An 18,720-nucleotide genomic window follows, 5' to 3' on the forward strand; every position below is an offset into this window, starting at 1 on the left:
TTAGAAAACATACAGGAGTAGTTGTATACAAACGAAGACACGTGCCAATAATAAAGAAGTTACAAAATATGAATCCATATATATGAAAAGTGTGGAATTCCAAACACTTCAAAAGTAAAAAGATGCAAGACATTAACGTATTCACAAACACGCTGGAAAGATACGAGCTAGAGCCCACATCAGACCAGCTCCACAGCTGTGTGAGGCGAGGATGCAGACCCACCGCAGACCCCACGCGGCTTCCGGTCCCCAGGCTGCAGTTTCCGGTGCGCGCCTGGAAGGACGCCTGGGGGGGCACCCGATAGGCCTGGGGGCAGGCTCTGCGACCGCCAGGTCTGCAGCGGCGAGTGGGTTCCTGGCCACCCTCCTGGGTTGGCCATGACCTGGCTGGTGGCCCTAGCGTGTGCCGAGTGGTCCCAGAGCGGCCCCGGGGGTGGCGCGGAGGAGCCGGCGTGGGCAGCGCAAGTGCTCGCGGGGGCCTGCAGTGCTGCACAGCCCGCGCATCCTCCGCGACCCCAGTGACCCGCCTGCCCCGTACTTCCGGGCTTGGGTAGCGGGAAGGGCCAAGGGTCCCTCGTGTCCGTGACAGTTCAGTGTTCCCATCACATGGGTCCACGGAGGGAGGGCATGCCTGAGCCGACGCACCCTGTTGCCTTCCTCCCATGGAGGCTGAGGTTGTGTTTGGACACCTGTCCTACTCCTGTCACCCCCAGATGGTGACCGCGGAGGAAGACTCGCGTTGGGCCCAGTGTCCCCGGGCCAGTGTCCATCGGCCAGGGGTCGGTCCCCGGTGCGCTGGTCTCCTGCCCTGAGCTGCGGTGAGCCTATCCGGGCCTGCTGGGTATATGCGCGGGGGTGGGGGGTGTCCTAGGTTGGGTCGATGATGAGAACCTTATATTGTCCTGAAGAGAGATGATGACTTAAAAATCATGCTCAATAGGATTACACTGAGGCCCAGCCTAGGGGAGAATTTTGGAAGAGGACGCTGGGATCCCAAGGTTCCTGACAGGGCTACTGTATTTTGGGCTGGAGACTTGGAGGCCCTGAAGGGCTTCTGGAGGGAGTCCAAGCGTGCCTCTGTGCTCCTCCATGAGGCAGCGCGGGCTCCCTTTGTGGGCATATGTTGGGGCTCTGGTTCTCTAGGGGTGGGGCACATGGGTGGCTCCTCCCTGATCCCATTCTCCCCTTTGTCTTTCAGTGCACTCTTCTGCCCGGTGGTCCTGACATTGACCAGCATAGGTGAGTGGATCCTGCTGGGATCATGGGCCATGATCCAGGCCGCGTGGGGTTGCTGATGGTCAGCCATAGGAACAGGAGGGTTTCTTCAGGGAGCCAACCTGAATCCCCACTGGGGAGGGATAGGTTCTCTAGGAGGGTGGCTTCCTTGCTAGTCTGACCCAAGGAGGATATCTTCTCTGAAGCCCTACACAGTGATGATGGTCCAGGAAGCAAAGGGTTCCTTCAACCCTACCCGGGGCAGTGCCCAGCTGAGCCTCTGCACAGGTCTGGCCTCAGGGACTGCCCAGGCCACATGAGGGGGTCCATAGGAGGTCCGGGGCACCACGGGGTCACACAGGAGCTCTCCTTCCCCAGAGAGAGGTGAAAGATCAGGCCCATGGGGTCAGGCCTTTGGAGATTTAAGGATCAGGCCCCACCCATGGCCCTGAATGGGACCAAGCTTTTGAGTCATGGGCCATCCAGTGGTGCCTCTTTGAGCCTAGTGAGGGGCGATGCGACTTCAAGGGGTTTGGGTCAAGGCTGAGCTCTGGCTGGCACCTGGGCCAGGGACTTGTTGGCTTTGGGCAAAGGGGCCAGCTCGCGTTCTGCTGGCAGTCACCCTTTCCCCATGGGTGACTAGTGGGAAAGGTGGCATCCTTAGGTGGGAATGCCCACTGTCAAGGGTCCTTTCCTGGAAGTTTGCCACCCAAGCTTCTTCTGAGCCATGGACACACCTCCAGGGTGGCTGGGTCTTGGCCCCAAAGAAAGGAGAAGACACCATGTGTCCCCCGATTGGCCAAGTGTGGTTCGACTCTGTGTTTGGGAGGTGTGTAGAGCATGGATGGGGACCCACCAGAGAATGCACGTGGCCCGGGGACCCAGCTTGCGATTTCCGGTGCACACTTGGAGAGAACCCTGGTCAGGTGCCCTCCACACCAAGGCATAGGCTATGCGACTGCCAGGTCTGCAGTGAAATGTGGCTTCCGGGACAGCCTTCTTGGTTGGCCATGACCTGGTTGGTTGCCCTGGCCTGTGTCCAGTGATCTCAGAGTGGCCCAGGTGTCCTGCAGGGGAGCCAGCATGAGTAGTGGAGGTGTTCGTGGGACCTGCAATAGAGCACAGCCTGGGAATCCTGCCATGAGCCCAGTGACCCGCCTGCCCTGTCCTTCTAGGGTTAGGTGATGGGGAGGACCAAGGGTCCCCCCAGTCTGTGATGGGTCAGTATTCCTATCACGTGGGTCCATGGAGGGAGAGCACGCATGAGCCATCATCCCCCACTACCTTCCCTCTATGGAGGCGTGAGGCCCTGTTTAAACACATGTCCTTCTGTCCTCCGAGACGGTGAGCCTGGAGGAAGACTTGCCTTGGCCCCGCTGTCCCCGGGGCCAGTGTCCATCAGCCAGGTGCCCAGCCCCCAGTGCACTGAAGCTCAGCCCTTCCTGGTGCCCTCGTCTCCTGCACTCAGCTGTGGTGAGCACATCTGGGTCCTGCTGGATGCTTGTGTAGGGGAGGCGGGGGTGCCCTGGGTTGGGTTGATGATGAGAACCTTATATTGTCTTGAAGAGAGTTGATGACTTAAAAATCATGCTCAATAGGATTACGCTGAGGCCCAGCCTAGGCGAGAATTTTGGAAGAGGACGCTGGCCCAGCAGGGCCGCTGTATTTTGGCCTGGAGACCTGGAGGCCCTGAAGGGCATTTGCAGGGGCCCAACCCTGTCTGCACTCCTCTGTGAGGCAGCCCAGTTCTCTGTGCGGGCTTGGTGTCGGTGCTCTGGTTCCACGGGGGAGGTCACATTGGTGACTCCTCCCTGAGTCCCTGTTATCCCCTTGTATCTTTTATTGAGCTCTTCTGCCCAGCAGGGCCCCTGGCCTTGAGCAGCATAGGTGAGTGGATCCTGTGGGCTCATGGGCCATGAGCCAGGCCACATGGGGTCACTGAGGGTCAGCCTTCAGGACAGGAGGGTTTCCTCAGGGAGAAAACCTGAATCCCCACTGGGGAGGGATTGGTTCTCCAGCAGGGCCGCCTCCTTGGGAATCTGACCCAAGGAGGATACCTTCCCTGAAGCCCTGCAGGGGTGACCGTGGTCTAGGCAGGAAAGGATTCCATTAGTTGCATGCAGGGCAGCTCCTAGCTGATACTCGGTGCTAGGGTCTGGCCTGGAGGACTGCCCAGGTTACATGAGGGGGCCCCAGCTTGTGATTTCCGATGAGTGCCTGAAGAGGGAGCCTGAGCAGGCACCCTCCTGGCACAGGGGCAGGCTGTGTATCAGTGGGTCTGCAGCGGCACCTGGCTTCAGGGCCAGCATCCTTGATTGACCTGAACTGGTTGGTAGTCCTGGCCCCACCCAGGGGTGGCAGTGCAGCCCAGGAAGTGCAGGGAAGCTGGCGTGGGCAGTGGAGGTGCTCCAGGGGCTTGCTGTAGGGTGCAGCCTGGGCCTCTTGCCTGAGCCCAGTGACCAGCCAGCCCTGTCTTTCTGTGGTTCAGTGTGTGCCAGCAGCCCCTGCCCACTTTCCCGCATGGAGGCATGAGGTTCTGTTCGTACACCTTTCCTCTGTCGCTGCAGATGGTGGCCTGGGCGACATTGCATTGAGCCCAATGGCCCCAGGCCAGTGTCTGTCAGCCAGGTGTCCAGTCCCCAGCGTCCTGAAGATTGGGCTCTTCCTGGCTCCCTGGTCTCCTGCACTGAGCTGTGGTGAGCCCATCCGGGTCCCACTGGATGCCTGTGTGGGGAGGGGGGTGCCTTGAGTTGGGTCAATGATGAGAACCTTACATTGTCCTGAAGAGAGGTGATGACTTAAAAATCATGCTCAATAGGATTACACTGAGGCCCAGATTAGGGGAGAATGTTGGAAGAGGATGCTGGGATGCCCAGGTCTCTGGCAGAGTTACTGTATTTTGGACTGGATACTTGGAGACCCTGAAGGGCATCTGGGGGGCCCAACCCTGTGTCTGTGCTCCTCCGTGAGGCAGCCCAGGCTCCCTGTGCAGGCTTGGTGTTGGCACTACAGTTCCTGGGGGCGGGTCACATTGGTGGCTCCTCCGTGAGCCCTGTTCTCCCTGTGTCTTTCAGTGAGCTCTTCTGCCCAGGAGGGCCCCCTGGCATTGACTGCATAGGTGAGTGCATTCTGCTGGAGTCATGGGCCGTGAGTCAGGCTGCGTGGGGTCACCAGGGGTCAGCCTTCGGGAAAGAAGGGTTTCTTCGGGGAGTCAGCCTGAATCCCCACTTGGGAGGGATGGGTTCTCCACAAGGGCAGCTTCCTGGGGAACAGGACCCAAGGAGGACGCCTTCCCTGAAGCCCTGCAGAGGTGATGGTGGTCCAGGCAGGAAAGGGTCCCTTCAGTTCCACCTGGGGCAGCTCCCAGCTGAGTCTCAGTGCTCGGGTCTGGACTGGACGACTGTCCTGGCCATATGACAGGGGGCACCATGGTGATTACACAGGAGCTTGCCATCCCTGGAGAAAGGTGGGTGATAGGGCCCATGGAGGTGAGCTGCAGAGATGCAAGCATCATGCCTGATGCATGGCGCTGATTGGGACCGACCCTGTTGATCAGTGGGCCATCCCATGGGCGTCTTCGAGCCTGGAGGGGAGCAGTGCTGTTTCACTGGGGTTAGGTCAAGGGTGAGCTCTGGCCAGCGCATGGTGGTGCTGCAGTCTGGCCCTTGGACTCGTGGGCTTTGGGCTGAAGGGCTAGTCCACGTCCTGTTGGAAGTCTCCTTCCCTGTGGCTGGAAGTTACCCTTCTCTGTGAGCAAGTGTCGGGAAGGGTGGCCTCCTGAGGTGGGAAGGCCTGCTATTGAGGGTCTCATCCTGGCCATTTGCTGCCCATGCTGCTTCTGAGCCATGGAGTCACCTCCAGAATGGCAGGTCTTGGGCCCGAGGATAGGAGAGGGCACTGTGCCCCGATTAGCTGAGTGGCCAGGCTCTGTGTTTTCGAGGTGTGAGGGGCATGGATGGAGACCCACAGGGAAAGCTCATGATCCTGGGACCCCAGGTTGCGATTTCCAGGATGTGCTTGGATACGGCACCTGGGTGGGTACCTACCACGCACAGGGACAGGCTATGTGACTGCCAGCTCTACAGCAGCATCTGGCATCTGGGCCAGCCTCCTTGGTTGACCGTGAGCTGGTTGGTGGTCCTGGCCTGTGCCCAGTAGTCCTGGGGTGTCCCAGGGATCATCTGGGGGAGGTGGCATGTGCAGTGGAGGTGCTTGTGGGCCTGCAGTAGGGCTCAGCCCTCACTTCTAGCCTGAGCCCAGTGACCCACCTGCCCTGTCCTTTCAGGGTTCAGAGGCAGAGAGAGCACAGGGTGCCCTGCATCCGTGATGGGCCAGTTCCACATGGACTCCATCACATGGGGCCATGGAAGGTGAGCATTCCTAAGCCGGCACACCCCACCTTCTGCCCCGTGGAGGGGTAAGGTTGTGTTCAGACACCTGTTTTCTTCCTGTTCCCCCAGATGGTGACCCCGGAAGAAGACTTGAGTTGGGCCTGCTGTCCCCAGGCCAGTGGCCATCAGGCGGGTGCCCAGCCCCTGTTACACTGAAACTCAGGCCCTTCCTGTCACCCTGATCTCCTCATTGAGCTTGGGTGAGCCCATCTGGGTCCTGATGGATGCCTAAGCAGGGAGGGGGTGCCCTGGGTTGGGTCGATGATGAGAACCTTCTATTTCTCTGAAGAGAGGTGATGACTTAAAAATCATGCTCAATAGGATTACGCTGAGGCCCAGCCTAGGTGAGAATTTTGGAAGAAGATTCTGGGATCCAGAGGTCCCCAGAAAGGCCACTGTATTTTGGGTTGGATACCTGGAGGCCCTGAAGGGCATCTGTAGGGATCTCAGCCCTGTCTCTGAGCTCCTTTGTAAGGGTCCCCAGGCTCCCTGTGCGGGCTTGGTGTCAGCGCTCCAGTTTGCCGGGAGGGGACACGAGGGTGGCTCCTTCCTGAGCCCCTGTTCTCCACTTATGTCTTTCAGTGAGCTCTTCTGCCCAGCAGGGCCCCTGGCCTTGAGCAGCATAGGTGAGTGGATCCTGCTGGGCTCGTGGGCCATGAGCCTGGCCACCTGGGGTCACTGAGGGTCAGTCTTCAGGACAGGAGGGTTTCCTTAAGGAGAAAACCTGAATCCCCACCGGGGAGGGATTGGTTCTCCAGCAGGGCCGTCTCTTTGGGAATCTGACCCAGGGAGGACACCTTCCCTGAAGCCCTGCAGGGGTGACCGTGGTCCAGGCAGGACAGGGTTCCTTCAGCCCCACATAGAACATCTCCCAGCTCAGGCTTGGTGCTAGGGTCTGGCCTGGAGGACTGCCAAGGCCACATGAGGGCATCCCCAGGCTGCGATTTGTGGTGCGTGCTTAGAGAGGGAGCCTGGACACCCTCCTTGCACAGGGGTGGGCTGTGTGTCTGCTGGGTCTACAGCAGCACCTGGCTTCAGAGCCAGCCTCTGCAGTTGCTCTGCACTGGTTGGTGGCCCTGGCTCCTGCCCGGGGGTTGCGATCTGACCTGGGAAGTGTAGGGAAGCTGGCGTGGGCAGTGGAGGTGCTCCAGGGCCCTGCAGTAGGGCTCAGCCTGGGCATTTTGCCCAAGCCCGGTAACCTGCCTTTCCTATCCTTCCAGGGTTCGGTGTCTAGGAGGGCAAAGGGACCCCTATCCGTGACGCATCAGTGTTTCACATGGATGCCATTACATGGGTCTATGGAGAGAGAGCAGGCATGAGCTGGCACCCCCAATCCCCTTCCCCGTATGGAGGCCTGAGCCCTTGGTTGGACACATGTCCTCCTTCTGTCCCCCGGATAGTGACCCTGGAGGAAGACTTGCCTTGGGGCTGGCCCCAGGTCAGTGGTCATCATCCAGGTGCCCAGCCCTTGGTGCACTGAAGCTCAGCCATTCCTGGTGCCCTGGTCTCCTGCACTGAGCTGTGGTGAGCACATCTGGGTCCCGCTGGATGCATGTGTGGGGTCAGAGGTACTTTGGGTTGGGTCGATGACGAGAACCTTATATTGTCCTGAAGAGAGTTGATGACTTAAAAATCATGCTCAATAGGATTACGCTGAGGCCCAGCCTAGGGGAGAATTTTGGAAGAGGATGCTGGGATCCCGAGGTCCCCTGGCAGGGACATTGTGTTTTTGGCTGGAGACCTTGAGGCCCTGAACGGCATCTCGGGGCCGGGGCAGGGATGAGGGCAGCTTTGTCTCTGCGCTCCTCTGTGAAGCAGCCCAGACTGCCCGTGTGGGCTTGGTGTCTGCGCTCTGGTTCCATGAGCCCCCAATCTCCCCTTGTGTCTTTCAGTGAGCTCTTCCACCCAGGTTGGGCCCCCAGACATTGACCGGCATAGGTGAGTGGTCCTGCAGGTCATGGGCCATCAGCCAGGCCACGTGGGGTCAGCAAGGGTCGGCCTTTGGGGCAGGAAGGTTTCCTCAGGCAGCCTACCAGAATCTGCACTGTGGAGGGAGCATTGGTCCTCCAGGAGGGCAGCTTCCTGGGGAATCAGAACCCAGGGCATCTTCCCCAGAGCTCTGCAGGGATGACGGTGGTCCAGGCAGGAGAGGGTTCCTTCCATCTCATGCAGGGCAGCCCCCAGCTGAGTCTTGGTGTGCTAGTCTGGCCTTGAGGACTGACCAAGCCACATGAAGGTAGCCACAGGGGCTGCAGGACGCCATGGGGTCACAGAGGAGCTCTCCATTCCTGGAGGAAGGTGGGCATAGGACCCATGGAGTCTAGCTGCAGAGATTCAAGGATTGCACAGGACTTACTGCCCTGAATGGGACCGACCCTGTTGAGCAATGTGCCATCCCGTGGCGCCTCTTTGAGCCTGGAGTGGGTGGTGCTGTTTCCCTAGGTTTGGGTCAAGACTGAGCTCCGGCCGGTGCCTGTGGTGTTGCTGTCCGGCCATAGACTCGTTAGCTTTAGGCCAAGGGGTCAGCCCATGTCCTGTTGAGGATTTCCCCTTCCCTGTGGCTGGAAGTGACCCCTTCCCCGTGGACGAGTGTCGGGAAGGGTGGCCTCCTGAGGTGGAAGGACTGCTCTCGAGGGTCTCATCTCTGGAATATGCCGCCCATGCTGCTTCTGAGCCATGCGGTCACCTCCAGGGTAGCGGGTCTTGGGTCCAAGGAGAAGTTACCATGTGTTCCCGATTAGCCGAGTGTGGCCCTGCTCTGTGCTAGAGGTGTGTGGGGCATGGATTGGACCCACCAGAGAAAGCATGTGGCCCTGGGACACCAGGTTGCGAGTTCCAGGACGTGCTGGGATAGGGCACCTGGATGAGTGCCCACAGTGAACAGGGACAGGCTATGCGACTGCCAGCTTTGCAGCGGCATCTGGCATCTGAGCCAGCCTCCTTGGTTGGCCATGAGCTGATTGGTGGCCTTGGCCTGTGCCTAGTAGACCTGGCGTGACCCTGGTGTCATGCAGAGGAGATGGCATGGGCAGTCGAGGTGCCTGTGGGGCCTGCAGTAAGGCATACCCGGGGCTTCTTGCCTGAGCCCAGTGACCTGCCTTCCCTGGCCTTTCATTATTCACTGGCTCAGAGCGCACAGGGTGCCTTGTGTCCGTGACAGGCCAGTGTTCCACTTGGATCTCATCACATGGGCCCACGGAAGGCGAGCATCCCTGAGCTGCCACGCGCCCCCTTCTACCCCCATGGAGGTGTGAGGTTGTGTTTGGACACCTGTCCTAATCCTCTTTCCCCAGATGTTGAGCCCTGAGGAAGACTTGTATTGGGCCCAGTGGCCCCAGGCCAGAGACCGTCAGCCAGGTGCCCAGCCCCTGGTGCACTGAAGCGTGGGCCCTTCTGGGCGCCCTGGTCTTCTGCATTGAGCTGTGGTGAGCACATCCGGGTCCCACTGGGTGCGTGTGCAGGGAGAGGGTGCCCTGGGTTGGGTCGATGATGAGAACCTTACATTGTTTTGAAGAGATGTGATGACTTAAAAATCATGCTCAGGCCCGCTGAGGCCCAACCTAGGTGAGAATTTTGAAGAGGATGCTGGGAATTGGGAGTTCCCCGGCAGGACCACTGTATTTTGGGCTCGAGACCTGGAGGCTCTCAAGGGCATCTGGAGGGGGCCTAACCCTATCTTTGCTCCTCCATGAGGCACCGAGGCTCAGTATGTGTCTTGGTGTCAGCGCACCCTTTACCCCGGGACGGGGCACTCTGGCGACTTCTTCCTGAGCCCCCGTTCTCCCCTGTGTCTTTCAGTGAGCTCTTCTGCCCAGGTAGGCTCCTGTTCTTGAGTGGCATAGGTGAGTGGATCCTGCTGGGGTCATGTACCATGAGCCATTCAGCGGGGGGATCACTGAGGATCACACTTCAGGCCATGAGGGTTTTCTTAGAGAGCTGACCTGAATCCCCACCAGGGACGGATGGTTTCTCCAGGAGGGCGGCTTCCTTGGAAATTGATCCCAAGAAGGACACCTTCCCTGAAGCCCTGCAGGGGTAACGGAGGTCCAGGCAGGAAAGGGTTGTTTCAACCCAATGCAGTGCAGCTCCTAGCCGAGACTTGGTGCATGGGTCAGGTCTAGAGGACTGCCCAGGCCACATAAGGGGGTCCACAGGGTCTCTGGGGGTTATGGGTGTTATGCAGGAGCTCTCCGTCTCTGAGGCTTGCATGGGGCAGGGTGTGGGTGATCAAGCTATTGAGTCAGGCTATGAAGATTCAAGGTTTGGGATCAACACATGGCCCTGAATGGGACCAACCTTGTTGAGCAATGGGCCATCCAAGTGGTGCCTCATTGAGCATGGTGAGGGCGGTGTGGCCTTGGTAGAGTTGGGTCAAGGATGAGCTCTGGCAGTCACCTGCCAGTTGGCCCTGGGAATCGTGAGCTTTGGGCCAAGGTGCAGCTGGCATTCTGCTGGAGGTCATCCCTCCCCAAAGTGGAGTGGCCAGAAGGGTGGCATCCTGTGGTAGAAGGTGCACCGTCCAAGGTCCTGGGCTGGCAATTTGCTGCGTAGGCTGCTTCTGAGCCGTGGGTCACCTCCAAGGTGGTGGGGTCTTGAGCCAAAGGAAAGGAGTGGACATGATGTGGCCCCTGTTTGGCCGAGCGTGGCCCAGCTCTGTGTTTGGGAGGTGTGTGGTGCATGAATGGGGCCCACTAGAGAAGGCACATGTCCCTGGGGACCCAGGCTGTGATTTCTGGTGTGAGCTTGTAGAAGGCGCCTGGACAGGTGCAGGCCATGTGACTGCCAGGACTGCAGTGGCATGTGGCGTCCAGGCTACCCTCCTTGGTTTGCCGTGAGCTGGTTGGTGGCCCTGGCCCCGACCAGTGGTCGCAGTGCAGCACAGAGTCGTACGGGGGAGCTGGCATGGGCAGTGGAGGTGCTCCAGGGGCCTGCAGTAGGGTGCAGCCTGGGTGTGTTTCTTGAATCCTGGGAGCCACCTGCCTTGTTTTTTTAGGGTTCAGTGGCAGGCAGGGCCATGAATTCCCCATGATCATGACTGTCACTATTTTACATGGATCCCATCTCATGAGTCCATGGAGAGCGAGCCTGTGTGAGCCAGCACCCCTGCCCACTATCCTGCATGAAGGCCTGAGGCCCTGTTTGGATACCTGTCCCCCACCCCTCCAGATGGTGACCCTGGACAAAGATTTGCATCTGGCCCGCTGGCCCTGGGCCCGTGTCCCTCAGCTCAGGCCTTTCCTGTCGTCCTGGACGCCTGCACTGAGCTGTGGTGAGCCCATCCAGGTCCACCTGGATGCATGCATGGAGTGTGTGTGTGGGTGCCCTGGGTTGGGTCAATGATGAGAACCTTATATTGTCCTGAAGAGAGGTGATGACTTAAAAATCATGCTCAATAGGATTACGCTGAGGCCCAGCCTAATGAGAATTTTGGAAGGATACTGGGATTGTAGGGTCCCCTGCAGGGCCATTGTGTTTCGGACTGAGACCTTAAGGCCCTGAACAGCATCTTTGGGGGTGCCCAACACTGTCTCTGCTCCTCCGTGAGGCAGCCCAGTCTCACTATTTGGGCTTGGTTTGGGTGCTTTCATTACCAGGGGACAGGGCACCTTGCTGAGTCTTTCCTGAGCCCCCATTCTTCCCTGTGTCTTTCAGTGATATCTTCTGCCCAGCAGAGCCCCTGGCATTGACCAGCATAGGTGAGTGGATCCTGCTGGGGTCACGGGCCATTAGCCAGGCTGTGTGGGTTTGCCAAGGGTCACCCCTCAGCCACAAGGGTTTCCTCAGGAGCTGACCTGAATCCCGGCCTGGGATGGGTCCTCCAGGAGAGAGGCTTTCTTGGGAATCAGACCCAAGGAGGATACTTTCCCTGAATGGTCCAGGCAGTAAAGGGTTTTCTCAGCCCCACGCAGGGCAGTGCCCTGCTAAGACTCAGTGCTCAGGTCAGGCCTCTAGGACACAAGGATCGGGGGCTCTCTGACCTTGGGGAAGGGTGTGTGATTCAGCCCATGGGGTCAGGCTGCCGATTTTCAAGGATCGCACCAAACCCATGGCCCTGAATGGGACCAAACATATTAAGCAATGGGTCATCCCAGTGGTGCCTGTTTGAGCCAAGTGGGGGGCAGTGCTGTTTCCCTCAGATTGGCTCAGGTGCCTGATAGGGCTGGGAGTCTTGGGCTTTGGGCCAAGGGTGCAGCCCATGTCCCACTGGGGTCACCTCTTCCTTGTGGGTGAGTGGCAGTGTGGTGTCCTCCTGAGGTGGGGAGGCCTGCTGTGGAAGGACCTGTCCCAGAAATTTTCCATCCAGGCTGCTTCTGAGTATATGGTGTCATCTCCGGGTGGAGGAGGTCTTAGAAAGGAGAAGACATCATGTGTCCCCTGACTGGCTCAGTGTGGCCCACTCTGTGTGGGGAGGTGTTGTATGGGGCAGAGATGGGGACCCACCAGAGAACCCACAAGGCCCTTGGCTCCAGGCTGTGATTTCCAGTGTGTTGTGGAGTGGGCCCTGGGTGCTTGCCCTCCACACACAGGGGCAGGCTCTGCGACTGCCAAATGGACAGTGTGTGCTGTCAGAGCCAGTCTTCTTGGTCGGCCGTGAGATAGTAGGTGGCCTTGTCCACACCCAGGAGGCCGGTACAGCCATGGAGTTGTGTGAGGCCGCTGTTGTGGGCAGTGGAGGTGCTTAGGTGACTGCAGTAGGGTGCAGCCAGGGCATCTTGCCCAAGCCCAGTGACCTCCCTGCCCTGTCCTTCCAGGGTTCAAGGGTGGGGGCCAAGGTTCCCCCGCATCCATGACATGTGAAGGTTTCACATGGATGCCATCACATGGGTCCACAGTGGGAGAGCAGGCATGAGCAGGCACTTCCCACCCTCTTCCCGGCAAGGAGACTTAAGGTTCCATTTCGACACATGTCCACCTTCTGTTCCCTAGATGCTGAGATGGGCGGAAGACTTTCATTGGGCCCCACTGGCGCCTGGTGAGTGGTTGTCAGTCAGGTGCCCAGCCCTTGCTGTGCTGAAGCTCAGACCTTTCCTGGTGTCCTGGGGTCCTGCATTGAGCTTGGTGAGCACATCCGGGTCCCGCTGGTTGCATATGTGGGGAGGGGGGTGCCCTGAGTTGGGTCAATGATGAGAACCTTATACTGTCCTGAAGAGAGATGATGACTTAAAATTCATGCTCAATAGGATTACGCTGAGGCCCAGCCTAGGTGAGAATTTTGGAAGAGGACGCTGGGATCTTGAGGTGCCCTGGCAGGGCCACTGTGTTTTTGGCTGTAGACCTCAAGTCCCTGAAGGGCATCTACAGGGTGCCCAACGCTGTCTCTGTGCTCTTCCTTGTGGCAGCCCAGGCTCTGTGTGCGGGCTTGGTGTTGGCACTCCGATTCCCTGGGGTTGGGCAGGTTGGCAGCTCTTCCTTGAGCCCCCCATTCTCCCCTGTGTCTTTCAGTGAGCTCTTCTGCCCAGACGGGTCCCTGGCCTTCAGCAGCAAAGGTGAGTGGATCTTGCTGGGGTCATGGGCCATGAGCCAGGCCACAGGGGTGGTGACCCTTTAGGCCACAAGGGTTTTCTTAGAGAGCTGACCTGAATCCCCACCAGGGACAGATGATTTCTCCAGGAAGGCTGCTTCCTGGGGAATTGATCCCAAGAAAGACACCTTTCCTGAAGCCCTGCAGGGGTAACAGAGGTCCAGGCAGGAAAGGGTTCCTTCAACCCAACACAGTGAAGCTCCTAACTGAGACTTGGTGCACAGGTCAGGCTTGGTGGACTGCCCAGGCCACATAAGGGGTCTACAGTTTCTCTAGGGGTTGTGGGTGTTATGCGGGAGCTCTCTGTCCCTGAGGCTTGCGGTGGGCAGGGTGTGGGTGATCTGGCTTCCAGAATCAGGCCATGAAGATTCAAGGATCGGGCTCAACCCATGGCCCTGAATGGGACCAACCCTGTTGAGCAATGGGCCATCCCAGTGGCACCTCCTTGAGCATGATGGAGGCTGCATGGCCTGAGTGGGGTTGGGTCAAGGCTGAGCTCTGGCAGTCACCTGGTGGTTGGCCCTGGGAATCGTGGGCTATGTGACTGCCAGGTCTACAGTGGCACGTGGCATCCAGGTCACTCTCCTTGGTTTGCTGTGAGTTGGTTGGTGGCCCTGACCCTGCTCAGTGGTCCCAGTGCAGCCCAGACTTGTGCGTGGGAGCTGGCGTGGGCAGTGGAGGTGCTCCAGGGCATGCAGTAGGGTGCAGCCAGGGCATGTTGCTCAAATCCTATGACCTGCCTGCCCTGTCCTTCCAGGGTTCGATGGTGGGGAGGGCTGAGGTTCCCCCACATCCATGACATGTCAGTGTTTCACTTGAATACCAATCACATGGGTCCGTAGTGGGAGAGCAGGCATGAGCAGGCACCTTCCCACCCTCTTCCCCACATGGAGGGCTGAGATTCTATTTGGACACATGTCTGCTTCTGTCCCCCAGGTGGTGAGACTGGAGGAAAACTTTCATTGGGCCCACTGGCCCTGGCTGAGTTATTATCAGTCAGGTGCCCATCCCTTGGTACGTGGAACCTCAGGCCCTTCCTGGAACCCTGGTCTCCTGCACTGAGCTGTGGTGAGCACATCCGGGTCTTGCTGGATGCACCCACGGGTGGAGGGGGCCCTGAGCTGGGTCAATGATGAGAACCTTATATTGTCCTGAAGAGAGTTGATGACTTAAAAATCATGCTCAATAGGATTACACTGAGGCCCAGCCTAGGGGAGAATTTTGGAAGAGAATGCTGGGATCCCAAGGTCCCCTGGCAGGGCCACTGTATTTTGGGCTGGAGTCCTCCAGGCCCTGAAGGGCATCTCTGGGGTGCCCAACCCTGTCTCTGCACTCCTCCATGTGGCAGCCCAGGCTCCATGTGCGGGCTTGGTGTTGGCACTCCGGTTCCCTGGGGGCTGGGCAGTTGGTGGTTCCTCCCTGAGCCTCTTTCTCCTCTGTGTCTTTCAGTGAGCTCTTCTGCCAGGTAGGCCTGTGGCCTCGGGTGGCATAGGTGAGTGGATCCTGCTGGGGTCATGGGCCATGAGCCAGGCCACCGGGGGGGTCGCTGAAGGTCACTCTTCAGTCAACAAGGGTTTCCTTAGGGAGCCACCCTGAATCCCCACCAGGGACGGGACGGATGGCTTCTCTAGGAGGGTGGCTTTTTTGGAAATTGATACCAATAAGGACACCATCTCTAAACGCTGCAGAGGTTATGGAGGTCCAGGCAGGAAAGGGTTCCTTCAACCCAATGCAGTGCGGCTCCTAGCTTAGACTTCGTGCATGGGTCAGGCCTGGAGACCTGCCTAGGACACATGAGGGGGTCCACAGGGTCTCGGGGGGTTATAGGTTTTATGTGGGATCTCTCAGTCCCTGAGGCTTGCAAGGGGCAGGGTGATTGGGCTTACAGAGTCAGGTCGTGAAGATTCAGAGGTCGGGCTCAACCCATGGCCCTGATGGGACCTACCCTGTTGAGCAGTGGGGCATCACAGTGGTGCCTCCTTGAGCATGGTGGGGGTGGCATCACCTGAGTGGGGTTGGGTCAAGGCTGAGCTCTGGCAGTCACTTGGTGGTTGGTCCTGGGGATTGTGGACTTTGGGCCAAGGGTGCAGCCCACGTTGCACTAGAGGTCATCCCACACCATAGTGGCATGGCCGGAAAGGTGGCATCCTATGGTGGAAGGCCACTGTCAAGAGTTCTGTGCCTGCAATTTGCTACCCAGGCTGCTTCTGAGCCATGAGGTCATCTCCCAGTTGGTGGGATCCTGAACTTAAGGAAAGGAGAGGACATCATGTGGCCCCTGATTGGCTGAGCATGGCCCAGCTCTGTGTTTGGGAGGTGTGTGGTGCATGAATGGGGACCCACCAGAGAAGGCATGTGTCCCTGGGGCCCCAGGATGCAATTTCTGGTGTGAGCTTGTAGAGGGTGCCTAGACAGGTGCATTCCATGCCCAGGGGCAGGCCTTGCGACTGCCAGGTCTACAGAGGCATGTGGCGTCCAGGCCACCCTCCTTGGTTTGCTGCGAGCTGCTTGGAGGTGCTGGCCTTGCCCGGTGGTCCCAGTGCAGCCCAGAATTGGGTAGGGGAGCTGGTGTGGCAGTGAAGGTGCTCCAGGATCCTGTAGTAGAGTGCCGCCTGGGCGTCTTCCTTGAACTCTGTGACCTGCCTGTGCTGTTCTTCCACGGTTAAGTCACAGGGAGGGCCAAGGGTTCCCTGTGATTATGACTGTCACTATTTTACGTGTATCCTATCTCATGAGTTCATGGGGAGAGAGAGCCTGTGTGTGTCAGCATCCCTGCCCCCTTTCCTGGGTGGAGGCCTGAGGACCTGTTTGCACACCTGTCCCCTGTCCCTCCAGGTGGTGACCCGGGAGGAAGACTTGCATCTGTCCCGCTGGCCCTGGGCCTGTGTCCCTCAGCCAGGTGGTCAGACCCTGGTGCACTGAAGCTCAGGCCCTTCCTGGAACCCTGGTCTCCTGCACTGAGCTGTGGTGAGCACATCTGGGTCCCACTGGATGCATATGTAGGGGGTGGGAGATGCCCTGGGTTGGGTCAATGATGAGAACCTTGTATTGTCTTAAAGAGAGGTGATGACTTAAAAATCATGCTCAATAGGATTACACTGAGGCCCAGCCTAGGTAAGAATTTTGGAAGAGGATGCTGGAAATTATGAGTTCCCCAGCAGGACCACTGCATGTTGGGCTAGAGACCTGAGGCTCTGAAAGGCATCTGGATGGGGCCCAACCCTGTCTCTGCACTCCTCTGTGAGGCCACCCAGGCTTCCTGTGTGGGCTTGCTGTTGGTGGTCCAGTTCCCTGGGGTGGGGCACGTAGGTGGCTCCTCCCTGAGCCCTGCTTCTCCACTTGTGTCTTTCAGTGAGCTCTTCCAACCAGGCGGGGCACCCTGGCATTGACTGGCATAGGTGAGTGGACCCTGCTGGTGTCTTGGGTTGTGAGCCGGGCTGCGTGGGATCACCGAGGGTCAGCCTTCGGGACAGGAGGGTTTCCTCAGGGAGCCGACCTGAATCCCCACTGGAGGGATGGGTGTCCTTCAGGAGTGCGGCTTCCTGGGGAATCTGACCCAAGGAGGACACCTTCCCTGGACCGTTGTGGGGGTGACAGTGGTCCAGGCAGGAAAGGGTTCCTTCAGTCTCACCCAGGGAAGCTCCCGGGTGATACTAGGTGTGCAAGTCTGTCCTTGAGGACTGCTCAGGACAAATGAACAGGACAATAGGGGTTACAGGCTGCCACGGGGATCACGAGGGGGCTCTTGGTCCCAGAGAAGGGTGGGTAATGGGGCCCATGGGGTCGGACTGTGGAGATTCAAGGATTGTGTGCCACTCATTGCCCTGAATGGGACTGACCCTGTTGAGCAGTGGGCCATCCCAGTGGTGCCTTCTTGCGCCTGGTGGGTGGCAGCGTAGCTTCAGCTGGTTGGGTCAAGGCTGAGCTGTGGCTGGTGCTTCGTGGTGCTCAGGTAGGCCCTGGGACTCATGGGCTTTGGGCAAGAGTGCAGCCCTCCTGCCACTGAGGGTCATCCCTTCTTCAAGGTCAATGGCAGGAAGGGTGGCATCCCGAGGTTGGAAACCCCCTCATGAGAGACCTGTCCCAGCAATTTGTTGTCCAGGCAGCTTCTGAGCCATGGGGTCACCTCCACGGTGGCCAGGTCTTGGGCCAAAGGAAAGGAGAGGGCACCATGTGGTTCCCGATTGTCTGAGTGTGGCCCAGCTCTGTGTTTGGCAGGTGTCTGGGTGTGGATGAGGACCCACCAGAGAAAGCAGGGGTCCTGGGCCCCAGGCTGTGATTTCTGGTGTGTGCTTGGAGAGGGAACCTGGTTGGGCATCCTCCCTGTACAGGGGAAGGTTGTGTGACAACCAGGTCAACAACAGCATATGGCATCAGGGCCAGGCTCCATGTTTGGCCATGAGCAAGTTGGTGGCCTCAGTCACTGCCCAGGGTTTCTGTTGTGGTCCAGGGTCATGCAGTGGAGCCAGCATGGGCAGTAAAGTTGCCCCAGGGGCTGGCAGTAGTACACAGCCTGGGCATTTTGCCCAAGTTTAGTGACCAACATACCCTGTTCTTCCAGGGTTCAATGGTAGGGAGGGCCAAGAGTTCCCTGGGTCCATGACCATCATTATTTCATATAAATCCCATCACATGGGTCCATGGAGGGAGAGCATATGTGAGCCAGCACCTCCTCTCTGCTTTCTCACATAAAGGTGTGAGACCGTTTGGACACCTGTCCGCCATCTCTCCAGAAGGTGAGCCCTGAGGAAGACTTGCTTTGAGCCTGGTGGCCCCAGGCCAATGGCCATCAGCCAGGTGCCCAGCCCCCGATGAGCTGAAGCTGGGGCCCTCCTGGCACCCTGGTCTCTTCTGCATTGAGCTTGGTGAGCATATCCGGGTCCCACTGGATGCGTGTGTGAGGAGGAGGTGCCCTGAATTGGGTCAATGATGAGAACCTTATATGTCCTGAAGAGAGGTAATGACTTAAAAATCATGCTCAATAGGATTACGCTGAGGCCCAGCCTAGGGGAGAATTTTGGAGGAGGATGCTGGGAATTAGGAGTTCCCTGGCAGGTCCCCTGTATTTTGGGCTCGAGACCTGGAGGCTCTAAAGGGCATCTGGAGGGGGCCCAACTCTGTCTCTGTGCTCCTCCATGAGGTACCCAGGCTCACTATGTGGGCTTGGTGTGGGCACTCCTGTTACCCAGGGATGGGGCACTTTGGCAGCTTCTTTCTGAGCCCCTGTTGTCCCCTGTGTCTTTCAGTGAGCTCTTCTGCCCGGCAGAGCCCCTGGCATTGACCAGCATAGGTGAGTGGATCCTGCTGGAGTCATGGGCCATGAGCCAGGCTGTATGGGTTCGCCGAGGGTCACCCTTCATCCACAAGGGATTCTTCAGGAGCTGACCTGAATCTCCACTTGAGTTGGGTTCTTCACGATAGCGGCTTACTTGGGAATCAGACCCAAGGACGAGACCTTCCCTAAAGCCCTGCAGGGGTGGTGGTGGTCCAGGCAGTAAAGTGTTTCCTCAGCCCCACACAGGGCTGTGGCCCGCTAAGACTCAGTGTTCAGGTCAGGCCTCTAGGATGGTCAGGCCACATGAGGTGGCCACA

The 18,720-nt window shown here is 58.6% G+C and overlaps 1 long non-coding RNA gene, 10 other non-coding genes and 1 pseudogene across 11 annotated transcripts; all 12 read left to right on the forward strand.

Annotated features, from left to right (window-relative positions):
- The first annotated feature begins 874 nt into the window (after positions 1-874).
- On the forward strand, positions 875-956 carry LOC135271205 (small nucleolar RNA SNORD115). The gene has a single exon (XR_010339308.1). It is a non-coding gene; the product is annotated as a small nucleolar RNA SNORD115 (small nucleolar RNA).
- Positions 957-2,747: 1,791 nt separating this feature from the next.
- LOC135271104 (small nucleolar RNA SNORD115) lies at positions 2,748-2,829 on the forward strand. Its single transcript, XR_010339218.1, has one exon. It is a non-coding gene; the product is annotated as a small nucleolar RNA SNORD115 (small nucleolar RNA).
- Positions 2,830-3,967: 1,138 nt separating this feature from the next.
- Positions 3,968-4,049, forward strand: LOC135271208 (small nucleolar RNA SNORD115). The gene has a single exon (XR_010339311.1). It is a non-coding gene; the product is annotated as a small nucleolar RNA SNORD115 (small nucleolar RNA).
- Positions 4,050-5,861: 1,812 nt separating this feature from the next.
- Positions 5,862-5,943, forward strand: LOC135271107 (small nucleolar RNA SNORD115). The gene has a single exon (XR_010339221.1). It is a non-coding gene; the product is annotated as a small nucleolar RNA SNORD115 (small nucleolar RNA).
- Positions 5,944-7,186: 1,243 nt separating this feature from the next.
- Positions 7,187-7,268, forward strand: LOC135271216 (small nucleolar RNA SNORD115). Its single transcript, XR_010339319.1, has one exon. It is a non-coding gene; the product is annotated as a small nucleolar RNA SNORD115 (small nucleolar RNA).
- A 1,818-nt stretch (positions 7,269-9,086) lies between these two features.
- Positions 9,087-9,163, forward strand: LOC135271121 (small nucleolar RNA SNORD115; annotated as a pseudogene).
- A 1,773-nt stretch (positions 9,164-10,936) lies between these two features.
- Positions 10,937-11,018, forward strand: LOC135271181 (small nucleolar RNA SNORD115). The gene has a single exon (XR_010339284.1). It is a non-coding gene; the product is annotated as a small nucleolar RNA SNORD115 (small nucleolar RNA).
- On the forward strand, positions 10,937-13,093 carry LOC105722696 (uncharacterized). Its single transcript, XR_002479221.2, has 3 exons — positions 10,937-11,302; positions 12,534-12,665; positions 13,050-13,093. It is a non-coding gene; the product is annotated as an uncharacterized LOC105722696 (long non-coding RNA).
- LOC135271212 (small nucleolar RNA SNORD115) lies at positions 12,722-12,803 on the forward strand. The gene has a single exon (XR_010339315.1). It is a non-coding gene; the product is annotated as a small nucleolar RNA SNORD115 (small nucleolar RNA).
- A 1,158-nt stretch (positions 13,094-14,251) lies between the features above and the next one.
- On the forward strand, positions 14,252-14,333 carry LOC135271206 (small nucleolar RNA SNORD115). The gene has a single exon (XR_010339309.1). It is a non-coding gene; the product is annotated as a small nucleolar RNA SNORD115 (small nucleolar RNA).
- Positions 14,334-16,153: 1,820 nt separating this feature from the next.
- LOC135271219 (small nucleolar RNA SNORD115) lies at positions 16,154-16,235 on the forward strand. The gene has a single exon (XR_010339322.1). It is a non-coding gene; the product is annotated as a small nucleolar RNA SNORD115 (small nucleolar RNA).
- A 1,813-nt stretch (positions 16,236-18,048) lies between these two features.
- On the forward strand, positions 18,049-18,129 carry LOC135271113 (small nucleolar RNA SNORD115). Its single transcript, XR_010339226.1, has one exon. It is a non-coding gene; the product is annotated as a small nucleolar RNA SNORD115 (small nucleolar RNA).
- Positions 18,130-18,720: the final 591 nt, after the last annotated feature.

The sequence above is a fragment of the Aotus nancymaae genome, unplaced genomic scaffold (assembly GCF_030222135.1).
Source record: "Aotus nancymaae isolate 86718 unplaced genomic scaffold, 86718_ANA_hifiasm-v0.15.2.pri h1tg000075l, whole genome shotgun sequence".
Classification (NCBI taxonomy): Eukaryota; Metazoa; Chordata; class Mammalia; order Primates; family Aotidae; genus Aotus; species Aotus nancymaae.